Source organism: Budorcas taxicolor, chromosome 8 (assembly GCF_023091745.1).
Source record: "Budorcas taxicolor isolate Tak-1 chromosome 8, Takin1.1, whole genome shotgun sequence".
Taxonomy (NCBI): domain Eukaryota; kingdom Metazoa; phylum Chordata; class Mammalia; order Artiodactyla; family Bovidae; genus Budorcas; species Budorcas taxicolor.
In genome coordinates, this window is record NC_068917.1 from 68638422 (window position 1) to 68653600 (window position 15179).

The 15179-nt window shown below is 41.4% G+C and overlaps 1 protein-coding gene across 1 annotated transcript in view; it reads left to right on the forward strand.

The window, feature by feature from the left end:
• Positions 1 to 657: 657 nt before the first annotated feature.
• Positions 658 to 15179, forward strand: part of LOC128052229 (contactin-associated protein-like 3) — a 187450-nt gene continuing 172928 nt past the window's right edge. The window contains exon 1 of the mRNA XM_052644721.1: positions 658 to 769. The gene's annotated coding sequence lies outside the window, so the exon portion shown is untranslated. The remainder of the gene's footprint in view (positions 770 to 15179) is intronic.

Genomic DNA, 15179 nt, shown 5'->3' on the forward strand with positions numbered 1-15179 from the left:
TCTTCTCTTGTGTTGTTGGAAGAGGGTGTTTGCTACTTTATTTTATGGCATCTTACTCTTATCTAATCTCATGAAGTTATTTACATACCTTGAATCTGCATGGTGAAAATACTATATAATGATGTAATATATACATTCTCTTTCCAACTTCATGATTAGTGACATCACATTGATGGCCTTGAATTGACCACAGTATAAGTATTTACGCCAGTGTTTTTGTTGTCTAGTTGCTCAGTCGTATCTGACTCTTTAATGACTCCATGGATTGTAACTCCTCTGTCCATGGGATTTGCCAGGTCAGAATACTGGAGTGGGTTGCCATTTCCTCCTCTGGGGGATATTCCTGACCGAGAGATTGAACCCAAGTCTCTTGCTTGGCACGAGGAACAATATACACCATGGGGAAGTGACAAATGCTACCACTCAGCCTGATGTTAAACATTTACTAATAAACCTCTGATCAAGACTAATGTTTGCTATAGGCTCTAATGCTTTCCTAGCCTGTTGATTAAAGGAAAGGAAATTAAGGATGAAAAAGATAGAGAGTGGGAGGGGAATGAGAAGGAAATGAAAGTAAAAGGGAAGGAAGAAGACAGGAAGAGAAGACAGAAAAGCGTCAATCAGTGTGTTAACCAGAATGTGGTGTTTCTCCCCCCAGATAACTGTGATGCTCCTCTGGCGTCCTCCTTGCCCCGGGCTTCCTTCACCAGTTCCTCAGAGCTGTCTAGTAGCCATGGCCCTGGCTTTGCAAGTCTTAATCGCAGGGATGGTGAGTCTGAAACTGTTTGCTTGTTCATCTACGTTTTTAGTTTTAGAACAGGTTATAGAAGGGTGACTAAGCAAGTGTGCTGGTCAGGAATAACTAAAACAAGACACGAAGAGCCAGGGTCACAGCCACTGGGGAAAACTGAATAGGCCACTGCGTACGTCTGTGAGATGTGAAGCTGCCATAGGATGTGATGGGAAAATGACTTCATCCCAGGACTTGGCCTTAGGAGACCAGGTGAAGACTGCTACTGAAAATAAAGATCCCCTTCCTATTAGTGGGAAAGGAGTTAGTGACTTATTTTTTGGAAAGATACTCATCCACTTTTGCTACTTGAATGTTGTTGAGTAAATTACTTTTCCTGTTGCACAAATATTAATTCAGTGGTTTAAACACATGAATACATACACACAAAGCTCAAATGTTTTGATGTTTTTTAAGAGATATAGATTTTTTTAAATGAAAGATTTTTTCAGAAAGTAAAAGTTAAAATTAACTGTCTCATGTAAAAGCACTGCTGTAAACTCTGGAAATACTACTAGGAGATTGACTGTTTCTCCCTCTTTGACATTTTCTAAGATTAGCGTTTGAGTCTAACTTGAATTACTGTGTCCTTAAGAATCAAATTCCAAAACCTAGTAAGCGATGGGCAGGGGAAAGTAAGAAAACAGGTGAAGAAACTCATTCAACTCATGGTGGAAGGGCATGTCTGTTAATTGCCCACCTTTATGATCTTTGCCCAGGAAAAGGGATTTTTATGGGCAGATATTTACTCCTCAAAGCATCATCCATAATCTAGATTTCAATGAGATCAATTAAATTATCAAATTACCCATTTTTGGTCTGATGGTTACTTTAATATCAGCTTATCATATAAACTTTCCAGTGGTTGCCTTAAAATTGTAAAACCTAAATAAGCCATATTTTATTAGTTTAAAGAAGCTCAAGGGGCTTGTGTGTTGTGTTTCAAATTCGCATATGTCAAATTGTTTTATGATTCAGGACTCTACTACTGTCAGTATGGTAGCACTGGAAAGTTTATAAACATTAGATGGGAAAATCCTGGAGTTTGAGATGAACTTATTTCTATTATATTTAACTGAAAAATTAATAACTCAGAGTATGATAAGCCATTATTATAAAATGCTAAGTACAAAGCTTACCTTCTATATTTAAACTACTCTCTTTGCAAATTTAAATTAATTAAATTTAAATTAATTAAGTTTAAATTAATTAAAGAGAGTGGCAATCAGCGAATGAGGTTTTTTTAATGGTTGCTGCTGTTCTGATTGCGTATATGTAGAGTTCGCTAAATATTTCTAGATGCTACCACCTGATTGCAGACCCATTTCTAAAGCATGCTTTAGATAGCACAATTTATCAATATTCCTTATAAAGGATTATTTATGTGTGTTTTCTGTTAAAAGTCAGCATCTTGGAGTCTTTTTTGGCATTTCCTTTGCCTTGGTGAATGCTGGAGAACATATTAGTTCACTTTAGATTACTGTGAGGTAAAATATGGATAGTATAAAATGTGGATGAGCAGAATGAGCATAATGATGATGATGGTGCTTCATATATAGTAGTTTTAACTTTAAAAAAAAATTTTGTGTATCATATAGCAATGAAAATCATGTTGGACTCCCTGATATATGGTTAAAGTTCCCTTGGTCTATGTTATGATATTCACAGGTTTTAAAGAAGGTGGCCTGTCTTACATTCCTAGTTTCTTATTTTGCCCAGAAGTCACTGAACTTCTAGAATGTTCATTAGAATATTACAGCTTCCACCAAGAGCTTTATACATAATAGCCTATCACTTCATCTACCTGATATATAAAGGTGATAAGAGAATAATCTATGTATAACATTTGATTGTGTGAGTGTGTATCTATCTATAAATTTGACCCCCTGTATAAACCAAAGTCAAAAAATTCAAAACTGAAGGTATCTGATGATTTTAAAGTACATCAGTGATTCAACACATAACAATACTTATTTATTAGAATTTATTGCACATTTAATGTTTTTCATTTTATATATTTTTTTGCTTTTACATTTTATTTATATATTTATTTTGTTTTCTATTAATTTATGAAAAGGAGTAAACTATTTCTTAGAGAAGACTTTACAATAAATAGAAAAAAGAGGTCTGTGAAGGATATTGAGAGGGATGAGCAGAGAAGTCAGGGTAGATCCACATGTTTCCAGGGACAGGCAGAACCCAAGCAGAGAGTCTAATCATATTGGCTGCTTTTGTTTCCATTAATATTAAGTTGATATTTCCTAGAATTATGTTACCAAATATTTCTCGTAAAAATAAGATTGCTGAAATCTGTATATTCTAAATAAGAATGTTGTAATATGACTTTGTTTTTTTCATCTAAAAAATCTCCTAAGGAAACTTTATCCAGTTTATCCAAGTTTTTCCAGACGAAAGTTAAAAAAACAAAACAGAACCAAAGACTATCTTAGGGTAAACCATGCTGGACTTTCATTCTGTATTTTGCATATAAAAATAGCCTTTTGTTTTTACAATTATTGTTACTCCTCAGACCGGCTCTGTAGCATTTCAGATTCCAGCATCGCTGTGTTCTCTGTAATCATGTGATCTGTAAACACAGGTGTGATAGTGAAATGTGTGGTTCTGACCAGAAGCTAATTGAAGTTGATTAGAAGGAAGTATCGGAGAAGGCAATGGCAACCCACTCCAGTACTCTTGCCTGGAAAATCCCATGGGGGGAGGAGCCTGGTAGGCTGCAGTCCATGGGGTCACTAGGAGTCGGACATGACTGAGCGACTTCACTTTCACTTTTCATTTTCATGCACTGGAGAAGGAAATGGAAACCCACTCCAGTGTTCTTGCCTGGAGAATCCCAGGGACGGGGGAGCCTGGTGGGGTGCCGTCTATGCGGTTGCACAGAGTCCTACACAACTGAAGCGACTTAGCGGCGCCAGCAGCAGAAGGAAGTACACACATCTTTGGGCTTCCCTGATGGCTCAGCTGATAAAGAATCCACCTACAATGCAGGAGACCCCAATTCAATTCCTGAATTGGAAAGATCCCTTGGAGAACGGGATAGGCTACCCACTCGAGTATTCTTGGGCTTCCCTGGTGGCTCAGATGGTAAAGAATCTGCCTGCAATGCAGGAGACCTGGGTTTGACCCCTGGGTTGGGAAGATTCCCCTAGAGGAGAGCATAGCAACCTACTCCAGCATTCTTGTTGCAGAAGGGGGACTCCTTCCAGAGCCCGAAAGTGGGCTCTTGTCTAACACTCAGAATTAAATTGTCCAAAGAGACACATGTGCTGATTGATAAAGCAAGGAGATTTTATTGGGAAGGGGTGCCCAGATAGAGAGCAGTAGGTTAAGGGAACCCAGGAGAACTGCTGTCACGTGGCTTGCAGCCTCCGGTTTTATGGTGATGGGATTAGTTTCCAGGTTGTCTTTGGCCAATCATTCTGACTCAGAGTCCTTCAGGGTGGCACACTCATTGCTCAGCCAAGATGGATGCCAGCAAGAAGGATTCTGGGAGGTGGTTGGACACATGGTGTCACCTTTTGACCTTTCCCAAACTCTTCCTGTTGGTGGTGGCTTATTAGTTCTGTGTTCCTTACCAGGACCTTCTGTTGTAAAATAACTTATGCAAATGTTTACTATGGTGTCTGGCCAGGATGGGCAGTTTCAGTCAGCGTGCTTCCCCTATCATTCTTGGCTGGAGAATCCCCATGGACAGAAGACTGGCAGGCTGTAGTCCATGAGGTCCCAAAGAGTTGGACACAACTGAATGACTAAGCACAGCAGCAAACACATATTTTGTTTGAGGCCAATAGCTCAGTTTCTCTGTATACTGGTGCTGAATTGAATCTAAGAGGTAGAGTGAAAGGCTGTTGTTGAATCACACAAAGATACTGGGATTCTTGGCTTCTGGAGGAGAAGAATTCAATCTGGGGTCAGAGATGAGGCTTGATGGCTCAGAGCTTTTGTGTAATAAGGTTTTATTAAAGTATAAAGGAGATAGAGAAATCTTCTGACATAGACATCAGAAGGGGGTAGAAAGAGTACCTGCTTGCTAGTGTTAGCAATGGAGGTATATACTCTCCAATGAATCCAAAGAATGTCTGGAGGTCGTAAAGACCTCACCACACCTACTCCCATAATTTACATTTTAAGATAACAGGATTAGCCAGAAGGTTTAATCCAGAGGCTGTCCTCAGGAAGGATACATTATTGTTAAATAATCCTAAGGAATGTAGAGGGAAAAAAAGTTTGTCCTTTCTTCCTCCTTGAGAATTCCAGACCCCTCTCCCCTTGGGAACCCCTAGACTTCTTATCAACCTGCCTAGGAAATGACTCTCTCAAGAGTTTGGGGTGAAGTGGTAAAGGATATCTTTATTACCTTGCCAGGCAAAGAGGGCCGCAGTGGGATTAATGCTTTTAAAATCATGTGTCCACACTTTGGAAAGATAATGAAAGTTTTTATAGCAGTTGTTCAAAGAGGATGTGATCAGCTCAGGGATGCTCTTCTGATGGTTTGGTGGTGAGGTAAATGGAGTCAACCTTCAGGTCCAATTGGCCTGGGGTCTCCAGACTTGTGGGCAGCATACTGTCATTAATCGTTAACTTCTCCCACCTCGAGGCAGCTTCAATATCTGCGAAATAGCTCAAAGATATTGTTGTGTATATCCATTGATGGGGGAACGTCTTTGTCCAAAGGCTGCTCTTGACTGTTTCTTCCTGGTCTCACATCCCTCCCTTCCCTAATTAACAACTGCATGAATCTGCCCGTTGGAACTCAGGGGAGGTCATAGAGGCTGAATGAAGGCTGTTTCCAGTAATCAAAGAAATGAGGGACATAGAAAGTTGTGCCCAGGAGCCCCATAGGGCCCTGCATGGTATCATGTTCTTTTTTGTTTTTCCAAAATGCTTGCATAAGCCATTATTCCCAGAAAGAGGAACCACTCTATTCATGGCCCAGATGCTGAAATTCATGCACTCTACTGCAGCAAGCCACTCATCAGTGACAGTGCAAATGAGATTGCTTCAAATTTAACTTGATCAAAAATGACATTTCAGATTGCTGTATTGTGTATTGCCAACAGAAAGTAGATGGAAACAAGCTGAAATGACTGGATGTTTTCTTTTCTCTTTGTAATTCTTCACCTTTCTCATACTGAGACATTGATCCCATTTCCTCAAAATAGACATATATTTTGGTGGAGCCAAGAAAGATTTTTTCTAAAGTTCCAATACAGTGAATGACTAAGCATTTTAGAACTATTCTCAGTTTTAAGATACATGTTTTTCAAGTTAGGAAGTACATTTACTAGTACTAGTTAATGCAATAGGTTTTAGCAGAAAATAAAGATGTATGATTACATTAGGAGAAAATGCTTAGACCTGGGCATTAGACAGTGAACATTTTCTTATAACCTGCAATGTCTGATTATTTGGATTCTGCAGTATCCCAAATAAGATATGATATAAAACTCACTCTTTGTTATAACAAAGTTAAAAAAAATGGAAAGAGTGAATAATAATTTAAAATGTCTAAAAGTATGTCAATTCCTGATATAGATCAGAATATTACATCAAAAATTTCTGATGCAAATCTTATAATAATTAACTTTCCTCTCTTATTTTTTCATAGAATCATAGTTCTCAAATATTCCTATCTTTTATCCGCAGGCTAGAAGCCTGGTGGAACTGGTCAGTATTCCCAAATACTAGTCTGAGCAATTCAAATTGCCATAAAAGAGCTTGTGAATCAAATTTTTATAGATATATGAATATACTGGGAAATTGTTGCCTCTGGATGTCAGAGTTTGCATTCTGTTTGTCTGTGCTTATAAAAGTTTTTAGACCAATTAAGCCCAATGCACATTTTTCTTGAAGCCACCATTTTTTGCTGTTGTTATTATAATTTTTTAAACAAGTGCTCCTGCAGATGCACTGTGGTTGTTGAGTGCAATGAATAAGTCAGTGTAACAGCATCTGTAAAGTACACCCACATACTAAGGCCTGGCCAGCACTGTCCTGACAACCATGTAACGTCATTAAATCACAGCTCCTCTAAAGTGCATGACTGCAGGAACTTCCTTGGGATCCAATTGTTGACTCACGCTTCCAAAGGGAACCAAGGTCTCACATGCCATGGAGCAAGGCCAAACAAATAAATAAAATCATAAAATGCATGTTAGTAGCATGTGGGAGGAGAAACCATCAAATCCCAGAGTTTGTGCAGACTGGGCCATAGAGTTGTCATATGGAATTGCACAGAACTCGTCTTTTCTGATTTTTCCATGGTCCTTTTCAAGATCTAGAGTCTTCAGTGTACCCCCATAGAGCCTAAGGCACTAGATGACACAAACCAGAACATACCAAGCATGTTTTTAGTGTCGTCAGCAACCTCCAGGGAGACAGTGTTGTCATTTCTGTCTATCATGTAGCCCAAATTATAGAACTACCCCCAAAATAATAATAATCTTCAGTCTCTTTTGGATTCATAGCCTCTTTTGAACAGAAGAACATCTTCCAGGGATGCTCAGATTTCTTTGCTCCTACTTCTTTCCAAGACAGTGTTTGGGTTTGCAGATGGGCTTCTGCCCTCATGGAGCTGAACAGTGGGAGGAGTGCCCCATGTTGGTGTCTCAGCTCCTTGTTATCTGCTGAGGGACGTTTGTCTGCTCTTAACACTGGGGATTACTGGGCACCCATTCCTGAAACCTATGGCAGATATACCTCTTGGTAAGATCATGTTCCCAGGGAATAAGTCACTGTCCCTTCAGGAATCTGTCTGGTGTCACTCCTTGCCTACCTGAAGCCTGACCTTGAGTCTCATTTGGTTTCCAGCCTGAGTTACCTTGATTACAGATTTAATTTGTCTTTGTCAAGTTAACCTGTTCAGATTCAGTCAGACTCTCATTTAACTTCTATGCCCCATTTTGGTGGCCTGTGGGGAATTCTGGGTCACTATGTGGGGGATGGAGTGGGGCAGGGAATCCTTTGAATGGTTTTGTCCTTTCCAGAAGTGACCTATCGTGTCCACTCAGCTTGTTGGCCAGAGGTGGTCACATAGCCCCTCTCAACCACCAGGGGGCATGGAAGTGCAATCCTCCCTGTGCCTGGAAGGGAGAAAACCAGAAATTGTTGGAAACTGTTAGTAATGACTGCACAGCCCCTACAAGGTGATCGCCCCAAATTCCAAATGGGCCCCAAGAAAGCCCCTCTTCTGCTTGTTTATGCCTCTCACTTTCTTTATCCCCCTGGAACTTCATTCCTGAACAAGGTGTCTGCATCACTTCTCCCACCACCCTTTAACCTTCCTCCCTTCCCCTCTTTCCCACAGTCCTCTGGGCTTCCATCTCTTCTTTCTGACAACGAGGGAGACACCACACGTACTGTTGCCTGTTTTCTGAGTTGGTGTTTGTCCTCCTCGGCTCCTCTAGGGCATAAGGGGGTAGTGATCACTGGCTAACAGGATTTGCTGGAGAGAGGAGTGAAAAACACAATGGATTATCTTTGCAGAATTATGTCTGTGTTTATAATCTGCACAGTAAGTATCTCAAGGTGGCAACAATTTTGCCATAGTATTTTTCCAAGAGTAAATACTATCTATGATGTACTTGGCAACTTCCCCAAAGGTATGTAGAAGCTCTTCTAAGCACTATCCAAATTCTAAAATAGTTGTCTAGCAAATTCAGCTTCTTTTTTCCCCCCAAAGTAATTCATTTTTATGTTGTGTGTAGTATACAGAAATGTTCATGAAAGTTATTTACTTAACAGTATGTATCCTTGAGATGAATGAGGGCTAGTGGCTTAGTCAGTAAAGAATCTGCCTGCAATGCAGGAGACCTAGGTTCAATTCCTGGATCAGGAAGATCCCCTGGAGGAGGCAATGGCCACCCACTCCAGTATTCTTGCCTGCGAAATCCCATGGACAGAGGAGCCTGGTGGGCTACAGTTCACGGAGTCGCAACAGTCAGACATGGCTTAGCTAGTAAACCATCACCATCCTGAATACACTACGATGTCACTCTTTACTCCACTTTTAATATTGGCATCCCTATGAAGATACGTTTTGTCCCACCACCTCATACTGCTTTACTTATACAATGTAATTCCATTGCTTCTTGTGGGGATATTCCTTTTTTCTTTTTTGGAGTCACGAGGAAAGACATCCCAATTGAGGTGGTCTTCAATCCTGCCAAAGGGGTAAGGTTCAATTAGCAACCGTTCATGAGGCATCTGGTATCGCTCAAGATACAAGAGTCCCATGTTAAAGCACAGAGCAACCCTGAATTGCTAGTTTAACTGGTGACATAGAAACTGGTCCAGGAAGACCATAGCCAGTGACTAAGGCTGATGGAATATCTTAGTGGAACCTTTTGTCAGATGCTCCTGCCTTTGCTCTGAACATAATGAGGAGCTTCTGGATCAGTTGCTGACTGGAAGATGTTATTTCAGGGGTTCCTTGTTCTCTCTACAGTGTGATTTTTGCAATGGATTCCTCCCTTGTTGTTGTGCTTCCTTCAAGGAAATCCAGTGGAGGGGCTTCGCCTTGACAGATTGGGGATGAATGCCAACTCCCCCTCCCCCAAATGCTCCTATATCAGTTGTATTTGCATTTTGTGATGCTTAGGTCTCATCCTTTTTGCAGTCTCACTTTACTACTCTATTTTATATAACAAGTTGTCGGTACATACTCTTTTTATCCAAGGCTTTCACAGTGTGCTTACAAAGTGTAATGAATTCAGCTAAATAACATCACTAAAGAAAATATAACTTTTACCATCAATGGAACTTTTCCCAGAGGCTTCTGGCTGAGTGAGCAGTCAAGTATGGATGGATAATTTAGTTCTCATGGCTATTTCCCTGACATGATCCTATACTGTATTTAATTGAAAAAGGAGCCATTGACTTCAGTGTAATGGTGAGTCCGTGGGAAGTGGTGGGGGCCTTGGAGTAGAGTGCCTGGCCTCCTGGCCTTCTGGACATCCTGGATTCCCTGCTGTTCTCTACACATCAGAGGGAAATGATGCCTATTCTGAATGACCCCATGAATGATCCATTACTCTGAGTAACTCAGGGTCCCTCTGAAAGATGCACAATGATGCTTTTATAGAATTAGATCAGATCTCAGAGCTGCACCTTTGGTAAATGTGAAGATTTCACAGGAGATGAACAAATAAGCTTGGTCATACATATCATTCAGTCATAGTGAAGTACTACATGCTTGCATGGCTTAGAGGCTTGCTGGGAAATTCTCATTTTATTTCTAAGATGAGAAATTAGCAAAATCATCTTATAGTCTTGTCAGTACAGAAATTCAAACAAATAACTGAAGAGCTAAAAATCACCTCAACTCTGTCTCTCTACTGTATGTTTTCTAACACTTGGTTAGGAGTGTCAGGTTGGTTTACAAAGATTTGGAAGGATGGACTAATTAAAGCTCATGCAGGCAGGATGTCTCAGGCTCCTGTCTTGTTGTGGCAAGAATTTGAAACAACAGACTGGTTTACAGCTCAGTTACAGCTCAAGCAGACAGATCTTTTATTAGACAATGAACAGTACACTCCTGAGAGGAGGGAGTACCTGACCCTGAAGGAGTGGCCACGATCCCTCTCGACTTTCCCTTTTTAATACTTCCCATCTTCTCCTCTTGGTTCTGCCTTGTGCAAGGTAGGGCTTGTACAAGCCACCAATCAGGAAAAGGAATGCAAATAGATGTATGCTCAAGGCTGGCTGACAGTTGCAAGTTACATAACAGTAGGTTTTATTGCACATGACTTTCCCATAATTTAGTCTGTTATAATCAAATGGATATATGTATAGAATATTTATGAACCACCACCCTTATGGCAGAAAGTGAAGAGGAACTAAAAAGCCTCTTGATGAAAGTAAAAGAGGAGAGTGAAAAAGTTGGCTTAAAGCTCAACATTCAGAAAACGAAGATCATGGCATCCGGTCCCATCACTTCATGGGAAATAGATGGGGAAACAGTGGAAACAGTGTCAGATTTTATTTTTTGGGGCCCCAAAATCACTGCAGATGGTGACTGCAGCCATGAAATTAAAAGACACTTACTCCTTGGAAGAAAAGTTATGACCAACCTAGATAGTATATTCAAAAGCAGAGACATTACTTTGCCGACTAAGGTCCGTCTAGTCAAGGCTATGGTTTTTCCTGTGGTCATGTATGGATGTGAGAGTTGGACTGTGAAGAAGGCTGAGTGCCAAAGAATTGATGCTTTTGATCTGTGGTGTTGGAGAAGACTCTTGAGAGTCCCTTGGACTGCAAGGAGATCCAACCAGTCCATTCTGAAGGAGATCAGCCCTGGGATTTCTTTGGAAGGAATGATGCTAAAGCTGAAACTCCAGTACTTTGGCCACCTCATGCGAAGAGTTGAGTCATTGGAAAAGACTCTGATGCTGGGAGGGATTGGGGGCAGGAGGAGAAGGGGACGACAGAGGATGTCTGGATGGCATCATGGACTCGATGGACGCGAGTCTGAGTGAACTCTGGGATTTGGTGATGGACAGGGAGGCCTGGAGTGCTGCGATTCATGGGGTCACAAAGAGCTGGACATGACTGAGCGACTGAACTGAACTGACCTGAACTGAATGGGCCCCTGGCTGCCTGAGGTCACTGGAGGACACATCTGTGCATCAGGGGCACTGTGTGCTGGAGTTGGGGAAGCCCCTGTGGTTAGTTTGTATCCATTATGTGCCTTGAGTGCTTGTGCAGCAGTTGGAAAAGTCTCTGTGGTTATTTTTGTAGCATATCTCTGAGCTTTCCTGGGCATGTCTGGGGTGAGATTTAGAGATCAGCTTGCATCCCTTTAGGCTAGGCCATCCCTTGTTGCTAATGCCTAACTCCCTACCTAACATTAGTGTATATGAGAAGCAAAACAAAACACACAGTAGCAATGGATATTTCTTTATTTTATGCAGAAAGAGCTGCAGCAGTGAATGTTAAATGCCACAGGCATTGAAAGTTGTCCCTTGGGATGTTTCAGACAGAACTTCAGGGAGTCACAGGTGAACAGTCACACTGTGTTTTTTCCCCCCTTAATACTACTGGCATTTAAATTAATTAGTATACACTTTTAAATTTTATTTTGAATTATCTTCTTACAAAGCCATTACAGAGTATGTTTGCATTTAGTACAGGAATGTGTTTTACTAGGCTGCTGTGTGAGTCCCCTCCGCCCCTCCCCCACTGTATGGATGCACTTTTTGGAAAACGGTCTGTTCTCTCCTGCTCAGGCTGCTAGCAGATTTCTGGGAGTACAGCAGAAAGGGGATCAGAGGTTACCTAGACAGGTCCCAGAGGCAAAGTTTCTGTGTTTTCTCTGCATCTTGATAGTCAGGAATGGTATATGTAGACAGTTGAAACTGCTTCTTAAGAAATCAGAGCTGGAGCATATGCTTAAATTTTCCTCAGCACTGTAGGTGGGGTTGTGACAAAAGCATCAGTATTTAAAGCCCAGAGATCTCTGAGCAGGCAGGTCAGAGAGCATTCCCAGAGCCTGCCCACCCATCAGCCCCTCTTTCCTGGAACATCTGTCATTTCTGCTGCTCTCATCCTCTCCCTACTCACCCAGCCCCACCTGGAATCAGTAATATGTCTCCTGTGAATTTGCTGCTGTTGTTCAGTTGTTAAATTGTGTCTGACTCTTTATGATCCCATGGACTGCAGTACGCCAGGCCTTCTTGCCTTCACTATCACCCGGAGTTTGCTCAGATTCGTGTCCATTGAATCAGTAATGCTATCCAACCATCTCATACTCTACTTTCACCTTATCCTTTTGCCTTCAGTCTTTCCCAGCATTAGGGCCTTCTCCAGTGAGTTGGCTTTTCACATCAGCTGTCCAAAGTATTGGAGCTTCAGCTTCAGCATCAGTCCTTCCAATGACTATTCAGGGTTGATTTCCTTTAGGATTGACTGGTTTGATCTCCTTGCAGGCCAAGGAACTCTCAAGAGTCTTCTCCAGCACCACAATTCAGAGGCATCAGTTCTTCGGCACTCAGCCTTCGTTATGGTCCAGTTCTCACATCCATACGTGACTACTGGAAAAACCATAGCCCACCAGGCTCCTGTGTCCATGGAATTCTCCAGGCAAGAACACTGAAGTGGGTAGTCATTCCCTTCTCCAGGGAATCTTCATGACCCAGAGATCAATCCCGGGTCCATCTGAGTCACCAGGGAAGCCTCTTCTGTGAATTACGATGCATTTAAGTGAGGAAAAAAACACACAGAGCTTGATAAGATCCATTTGAGACAATGTAATGGAGATCTTAAAGGGAAACTTTCCTTGGTGACAGTTTCAATTTAGCCATTTACTTACTTGACATATAGATGCCCTGGAGATGGGTGGGTCTCTTCACTTCAAATTAACCCATTTGACATTGGTCCCTTGGGTATCTCTCTGCTCTGAATCTTGTTGAAAGTTGAGGAAGGCATCAAATTATTTTTCTTTTCAGCTCTGGGTAATTTCCCTCTCCGCACAAAGCTGACAATCTTTATGACAGTTCGTGCCCCATGGTCACCAGGAGCAGGGGTCATTGTCTTTGTGGTCGGTGACCAGGATAATTAAGGCCCCAGCTGAGAGTTTCCTGTTCAACCTTTCCTCTCCTCCAAAGACACAAGTCACTGCCTGTGTCTGAGCCGACCAAAGGTGGGGGAAGAAGTCACACAGGAATAAGTGGAGACAAACCTTCCAATATATCTGCCAATTGTTTGCTATTTTAGCCCCTGAATCTTGTTCAACTCTCTGGGACCGCATGGACTATAGCCTGCCAGGCTTCTCTGTCCATGGGATTTCCCAGGCAAGAATGCTGGAGTGGGTTGCCATTTCCTTCTCCAGAGGATCTTCCAGACCCAGGGATTGAACCCGAGCCTCCTGCATTGGCAGGTGGATTCTTCACCACTGAACCACCTGTGAAGTCCATGTCTGCCAGTATAGCAATATTAAATTCAGTCTGGCTATCAATAAACAAACAGTGCTGAACAGCTGACAAATCACAGAGATGTGTTCTTCGAAGGGGTAGAGAATGAAAAGGGAGCTAAGCTTTAATAAAACACCCTCATCAGAACCTAAAATGGTTGTTTCTTCTTTGCAAAGCAGAGACTGTATCACCTGTCTTACTAGCAGGGTGTGTGTCAAGTAACACTTGGAACATCTGGCAAGGTCCTTAGCACATCCTATGCTTGTGAGAAGTTTTGGCTACTTCATTTTCTCTCGTTTATCTCATTTATTGCAGAACAGTGGTTCAGCTCTACTGGTCAGTTAGATTGCTTGGTGCTCCCTAACAGTGTTCAGGTTATATTTGTGCATTTCTCACTTTTTTCAGTCATTAGAAAAAGAGGCAGTCACCTCTGTGGACCATGTGAATGAGCAAAAGCACAGTAACTCACATCATCACCCAGCAGGTATCTGGGGATTACCCCGTGGCTGTGTTATCTAACTGAAATGAATTGCCCCATGGCACGGGGGATTCTGCAGTTTCATTACTTTAGCAGAGTACCTACTTAATCAAATAGCTTAATTTGCATACCAGTAGCACCTCCTCACCACAGGTAAGGGATATGAAGTGTTCAAGGTCGATTACCTGCAGATGTTGAAGACTGGTTGACAGAGATATAGATGTATCTGTGAGAGAGGCTGGTCCCAAGGCAACATGCTGGAAACATGCTGATACTTTTTGGTCTGTTGTGCTTCTGTACATGTGGTACTCATTACATGTTAATGTTACTTCCTGACTTCAAAAGAGATTAAAGATGACACAGAAAGATTGTGAAGTTTTTTAAGAAGTGTATCATCAGTACATCCTCTGATACTAATATAAGTCAGAATACAGGACATTTAATAGTTTCTCAGAGATTCAAAAGGATTCAAAAAAATTTTGTAAATAGAACCTCTAAGTTAAAGTGACAGCTAAATGCCAACTCCTAATATTTGACTTATTTTGGTTACAAAATTACAGGCAATTGCCAAGTAATGTTACTTGGGACTATTAGTTAGCCCTCAGCTAGAACTCAGAGGGACTTCTCATTCATCAGATACTAATTGGGACCTTTGCACAAATGAATAGAAGTGGTGTTGGGTGATAATCAGTCCTGTAATTAAAGGCAAAGAAAGACTGAGAAACTTTCACAGGTTGTAGAACTCTAAGGAGACACAGTGACTAAATGCAACACTGGATCCTGGAACAGAAAAGTGAGTTAGTAGAAAAACCAGAGACATCAAAATAAAGTTGATCATTTCCTTAACCTTGTACCAGTGCTAATAGCTTAGGTTTGAGTAAAGTGCCATGGTGATGTCAGAAATTAACGTTAGGAGACAGGAATTCCCTACCCATCTTTGCAACTCTTTGGTAAATCTGAAATTATTTCAACATAGAAAGTTAAA